Here is a 7,049-nt window from a genome sequence, read left to right on the forward strand (position 1 = left end):
AGGTTAATGGCTGGAGTTGTGTACTGTATATCAATGCTATTTCTAACAAATATCTCTTTATACTTTATGGCTTTCCTAGATTGTCAGTGGCATTCAGTCCCAAACTCAAACAAACGCTGTAGTGTTTAGTACATATCAAACTATTTTCTAGTGCCAGATTAATGTTCAACAAAAACAGATATGTTCACTGGTGTTCTCAAACATGCTATCACAACTGTAGTACATCATTACACAACAATAATAATAATAACAATGAATCGCCTATTAATGTCACTCATATTTTCTTTTTATGTTCGACCACATCCTTTTCTTTGAAAGGTTTATCAGACATGTGTTTGACACATGTGTGTAATGAACTCAATATTAATTTCTTGTAAAAACAAAAAGTTCCTCAAATACCCTTCATAGTACAATAAAAAAAAGCAGATGGAAATAGATCATTGTGACGATTTACAAGTGAGTTTGTGGAATCTTATGGTTTTCCGAGAGTATGTAAAGGTTTTGTGGTTTTGTACCAGACCATCTGTCTCACAGTGCAGAATCCAAGGAGTGAGGAGGTTTACTAAATGATGGTCAGGCCAGGAAAAAATGTGCCATTGGGGAAAACGGGGAAGTCAAAATCTCACTCCTGTAGCTCTGTGGTGGAGATTTTTTTGGGTTGAGGGTCCTGGAATAATCCACGTGGCACACACACACACCAAAGACGGGCCATGTGGGTCTGGCACTGGCGGCTGATTTCATGTCCAGAGCACGTTCCAGCGAGGTTCACACAGCTTTGCCAGAGGATGTCAATGTGTCACACAGCGAACCACCTTTTTTCTGCTGAGGTGAGTATTCAGAGACAAGTGAACCTTTAGAATGGGCGACCTCAAACAAACTGGCTGCAAGTAATGGAAGCATCAAGAAAAGGGAAACCTTGACCACTGTCACAAGGTGAGCCAAGGAGAGTGACCCCAAGGGAGATTGCTCAGTGAAATATGGACAAGTTCATATTAATTTTTCATGTATCTGGAGGCAGAGATGTGGACTTTGACACCAGATTGTCAGTTTTAACAGCACATGGACACACACACGGCTGAGGTCGGCCAGGTAAGCCTCAAATACAAGTCTAAAAGGAGAGCAGATCTGTGTGTGGTGTGGTTCTCCTTCACTCACACCGGTGTGAAATACCAGCCTGTCCCACGCTTGAATAATGCAACTGTTCTACAGACAATATTTTCCTACTTAAACTCCATTTCCGTGTCCACATTTCATATCAATATAAAAATGTACTCTTCTAGTGTGGCTGGACAAATGCAAATGAGAACAGAGGGAGAGGAAAAACTCAGAACATGAGATGATTTCAGAAAAAATGTCTGAATCAAATTATCAGCTTGTTAAAAATATGAAAGTTTAGTGGAAATATCTATCCAGAGATTAATTTAATCTGTTCCACAAATCTATTTTTCTCAGAACATGAAGAAATCAGCCAACAGGTGAGATAATTCCATCTGTTTCCAATGCAACTTAGCCTCATTTTTTTAAAAAAATACATCTGTGGTTTAAAACATGTTTATTTCTTTTTCTCCAGATATGTTTTCTATTAGTAATAATTATATATTTTTGGTAAGTACATTAACAGCTAGCCTGACTCGGTCCAATGGTATCAAAATCCACCTTTCAAATCAGAAACTTAAACCTAAATGTAAACTCAAATTCCAGCCAACTAGGCCAGTGCATCAATGGAAACATATAACTTTGAGTTCTAAGAAGAATCAAAGAGGAGAAGTCAGCATTTAGTGTTCTCACAGGCTCCTTTAACATGTCAACATATAGTTGTTGCTGCTGAACAAAAACGACCAAGTCAACGCAGCCAAGTGTGCTAGGACAGAAGTGGGCTTGTTGTTAAGAATAAAGTGAGTCATTTATTTCAGGGCATACGTTCCTCTAGTCATTGGGAAAAAATCCCTGGCCCTTGTTTCTGCCAGCCATGGGTGCACACACTCCCAGAAAATGGAGGTGCCAGAAGAGCATTGCTGATGTGTAAGCTGTGGTCCTGCAGCACAGAGGCTCCAAGATGTCTAAAACCCAACATTTTTTTTACTTCAGATGTTTCAGATGGCTGGTACAATGGTCAAGAAGCCATAACTGAAAGAAATAGAGAATGTTTTCAAGTGGAAGGAAAAGAAAGGAGTTTCCCCAAGCAGCAGTAATTATGGGTTCAAACATTTTGCTGAAAACCAGGCTAAAAAAAGCATAGGATGTATATTCACAAAACCTATTGGAACTCGTTTTTCTGCAGATCCTGAAAAGCACCCAGGGTGTCACAGTGAGGCTTGTTTCCACTCAGGTCTTGATGACACTGGTGTGAAACTGAGAACAGACGCATTGGGTCTCATTAAATCAGGTTGTGAAGTCTTGGCCGTGCAGTAACCTTGTACAAAACAAAGCCTGATATAATGCAAATAGCTTCAGGCCCTGATTTATCGGACTCACAAAAAAAAGAAAATCTGATCAAATACAGCCATTAAGGGAGAAACAATCAAGATATCCCCTACCTCCCCTCACTGAGATAAATCACATTTAATTCCTTTTTAAATGGTATTATCCAAGAACACAAATTTCCAAGGAGCCAGCTGTGTTGGCTGCACACTGTGACACATAAACACACATAAACTATCACTCTGTCATCAAGGAAGCTTTAACCTTGATAATAACTTATTAAAGTAACCTAATAAGATGTTCAAAACCCCAGTTGTTTTGAAGAAAAACAAAAATCCGAAATGGAGAGTTAGTGTAGAAGTCAACAGTGCCGGTCACATAAAGGAAAAGAAAAGACTAACTCATACTACAAATGAGAAATGATTTGATAATTACCAGTATATTACAAATACAAAGAACTAGCTCTATTCACAACTTTATATTTTACATTTAAATTACACTTACATGTAATGCAGTGTCCACAGGAGTCACGTGGGGAATTGTCAAAGCCTTTGGCATGTGCAAATACACATTGTATTCCACCTGCACCTGAAATAACAAAATGGGAAAAATCAATAATCAGTGAATTTAAGCAGTAACACTCAAATATTAATTTATAAATGGAATATCAATATTACATAAACAGTTTATAAGAAACAATGTTGTCACTTATACAGTAATAGTTGCAACTGGTGTACAAATGGCTTGTGGTAAGCACTGTATAACATATTTATCAATCTTCAGAGGAGACTTATGCACTGGGACATGGAATAAGTTAAAATGTTCACAGGACAAAATCCAGAAATTAAAATAAGAGATAAATACATGTATTTAATGTGTTACAAAGCATTTAATAGTTTATGAACTACTTGCAACATGTAAACAGGAGGGTGTTCAAACTCTCTCTTTATTAATTTTAATAATTCTTTGGAAAGATAAATCAGTCAGACAGGGTCTCCAGTGTATAAAGGTCTGTCCTGTGACAGCAGGAGAGGAAGGCAGCGCCGCATCTGCTCTTTATATGAGCTAGACTACAATGCTACACACTCCCCTCCCTTTTTCACCAGTGGAAACAAGTGATCATGACATCTCCTTTTACATCTCTGATGGCTTTTTCAGCCATGTTGTGCTCTGCTGTAATGGAAAAGCCATTCATGAAAAACACACATGGCAAGCCGGCAAGATAACAGCAATTAATGCCCTTTTTCATTTCCTCCTGCCTTTTTTTATTTGTCCCTTTGGAAAATGGTCCATTTACATATCATTTTCTTTACGTAAAAAAGATTCATCACTTTCAACTATTATCACAAACATTGAAAACACATTTGTTTACCTTGTGACGGGTTTAAATAGTATCTACATGTAATTTAATTTCAATGCAGAAGTTCATAAACTATACAGTTCTGAATCGATAGTCTGGTCATTTTACTACGACCTCTGACATCAGACATTATTCTAGCTTGATAGCTTGCAAGCTAACTAGCATGCTAACTAGCTAGATAGACCAACAGACTCAGCTCAGAACTTGAGAAAATGAAAAATGCTTTATTGCCAAATAATTAATCTTGTGGAATATGTGGTTTAGTCTTATTTGACTAAATGCCAGCATGCACTGCTTTCCCACACTGATATATAACTGAATAAACTGTATACAGTCTGTCTGCTTGTAAAACAACATACAGTCTGTTGTTTTTATAAATATTCCAGCAGTCTTTTAACTTCTGTGAGATCATCTGTGGACATGCGCACGTCTAACTAAGGTCTTACTCTGCGATGCTTTCACTACACAACTTCACAAGCAATTTGGGAAAAATGTGGGGGGGCTTTTTATGCTTGTCAGAGCAGTGAAAACAGGCTCGACCACTCCAGTCATTTGCAAGAATGCTGACACAGAGATATGGGGCTTATTCCCTGTGCTCCTGCAGACGTGAATGGTGCGTGTGAAGTAATTAGTTGGATTTATTTGTAGTAAAGTCCTCTTTAATTAAGCAATACACTATTGCTTTTATCATTTTATGCATAGAGTCCAATAACTGCTGCACTTTCAGCTCGGTTTTGGTCTCTACAAGCATAGCAGAGGTTCTCACTCACTGTATCTTTGTATTCTTGCAAAGAGGTTAGAGGGGAACAGTTTCTTGTTTGGTTCCACAGGAAACTGACAATGGAAAAACCTGGCACTTTCTTTACTCACCAGAGGCCTTATTTGCATAATCTTCACAGAACTGTGGCATAAACACAGATAACAGTGTTCTGCAGAAACCTTCTAGGTCCTCGAGGGTTTCTAGTTCTAAAAGTTCCTTGTGCTTTGAGTTGGAAACTGGCATTTGATGCTGGTTAGGTAGCATAGCATGCAGTGGGTTTATTGGACCGATTTTAAAACAGCTGTTCTTGATCTGGAAACAAGTGAACACCAAAACAGTAACGTTGTAACCATAAAACCAAAACTATGAGTTGAAAAGAGGCAGGCAGTAGAACTGAGAGGAACGGCAAAATCTCTTTTTGACATTATGAGGGGCCCCTTTCACCATTTAAAATACAAAATTAAAATGTTAGTAGCTCCTCAGATAATTCAAAAGGTTTTTAAATAAAGTAACTGTCAAATGTAATGGGCTAAAGAGACAATATTTGCATCCAAGTTCAAAGAAACATCATTTATTTTAAAGGCAAGATAAACGAAAATAATGCTTTGGAGCTTGCCAAACTAAAGCAAACTGGCTCAAAATAAAATTAATATCTAGACTGGAGGAGAAAGACACTAAAAATCACATTCATGGGTTATTATTGCTTTATTTGAATGCAGTTATCCTGGACAATAGTCTCTGTTTCTATTTATTGAGGAAAATCGTCCTGCTTCTTCATTAGTGCAACTCTCCTACTCTGCTGAGGATATATTATCACAACAGCAGCCCCTTTTTCTTTTAATATCACACATGTGCTGTGACCAGCAGCCAGAGATTTGTGACCACATGTTTAATCTTTTTCTCATTCCTAAGCATTCAAATCCCAATTCTGACATCTGTCAGAGGAGGTAGGAGTAAAAGTTGAAAAAGAGGACATGTAATTGCATAACCATGCAGTATTCGCCTTGGTGATGGCATTACATCAAATAACTTCACTCAGGCCAGTACTTCTCTGGCACTTGGTTCAGGCCTCATGCATGGACCCATGAGAGCAGCAGAGCAGGTGTCTCCAGAAAACCTCCCAGTGTTTCACCGACAGTCGGATGTGTCGGTGAGGCCACGGTTACTTATCGTCTGCCTGATGAACGATGCTACAGAGCTGGGACCAAAGAGGAAAAAGGCCCTGCCTACATCATGATCCCATTACTGGCTCACTGCACATATACACCGTGTCAACTAAAAAGTTTGGGCCCCAGGCAATGCTGTCACTTTTTCTGATTTGTACTTTTTTTTTTCCTATATGCATTATGATATTCCACCATGCAGTCACGCAAAATTACTTAATCAGATTTAGCACCTTGTTTACTAAAGCCTGGACAAAACCTGAATGAATACAGCCCTTTCAAGAAGAGAGTTATTCTTGATTCATCTACAAGATTATTTAAAACATTTGCACAAATGTCATCAGTCAGTTTCCCAGTCAGGATACAAACTATAATGCAGCTGATTCTATGCATGAGACCCTTTGTCACTTATTATCATCACCACCACCTGTATAGTCTGTTCCTGAACCACACTTCGTATTAGAAGATTACACATTTGCACACTTGCGTTACCTTAATTATACGACCGTTTGTGCTATAGGAACAATTTCAGTTTCTGAAAGCCGAGATGTTGCACTTCAAAGCCAACATGTGGTTATTACGGTAATTTCACTCACGCTGTTTCAGGAAGCTGGTGAATCAGAATCTTAGTCACCAGAGAGGAGAGAGTTGGAAAAACGCCCATACATAGTTTCCAGTTTTTGACCTGTTTTTGGACATTGAGACAAAGAAAGACAAATGTTATTTTAAACATGTTTTAAACTGTTCAAATTTAACATGCAGAAACCTGGTGTTCATGTACAACTAGAGTGTTTTGTTTTTAAATAAAACCTTTTGTTTTTCTTCATTCAGATATTGAAAGTTGGCTGGAAAATGGGCAAAGGCACTTAGTTACAAGACATTTTCTGGTCCTTTTAGGCTTAAAATAAGCAAAAAGGTCCAGACAGGCATATGAGGTTTAGATGTTAAAGGCTTCATTTCAAATAGGGAAATAAAGAAGTCAACCCCAAAACAGCAAAAAACAACAACAGCAGGGCTGGCTAAACAACAATATCAATGGGAGCAGGGGGGGACAAAAAGGGCAACTCAGCCTGGAAAAAATGAAAAGCAAAGTATGTTACCGTGGCTGAGAGGGCAAGCATGAAGGCTGAATATTTCCATTCTGGCAAATACTGGTGAGCTGGTCCAGACTTTCAAACAGGAGGGAGTGGTGGCAATCAGAGTAATCTGCTGCAGGTGAGTTGAAGGGAAACCTGGTAAAGGGGTTTCCCCGGCCAGCCTGCAGGGGAAAAGACAAGCAGACACACCCACAAACATACCCACTCATGCAGACAGGGGGAAACAGACTGACAGCCATATAACAGGA

The 7,049-nt window shown here is 38.7% G+C and overlaps 1 long non-coding RNA gene across 1 annotated transcript; it reads right to left on the reverse strand.

Moving 5' to 3' along the window:
• Positions 1 to 321: 321 nt before the first annotated feature.
• On the reverse strand, positions 322 to 6,849 carry LOC131474093 (uncharacterized). The gene is made up of 4 exons (XR_009242264.1): positions 6,805 to 6,849; positions 6,301 to 6,389; positions 2,926 to 3,009; positions 322 to 822 (listed from the first exon to the last, which is right to left on the reverse strand). It is a non-coding gene; the product is annotated as an uncharacterized LOC131474093 (long non-coding RNA).
• Positions 6,850 to 7,049: the final 200 nt, after the last annotated feature.

Source organism: Solea solea, chromosome 15 (genome assembly GCF_958295425.1).
Source record: "Solea solea chromosome 15, fSolSol10.1, whole genome shotgun sequence".
NCBI classification, from domain to species: domain Eukaryota; kingdom Metazoa; phylum Chordata; class Actinopteri; order Pleuronectiformes; family Soleidae; genus Solea; species Solea solea.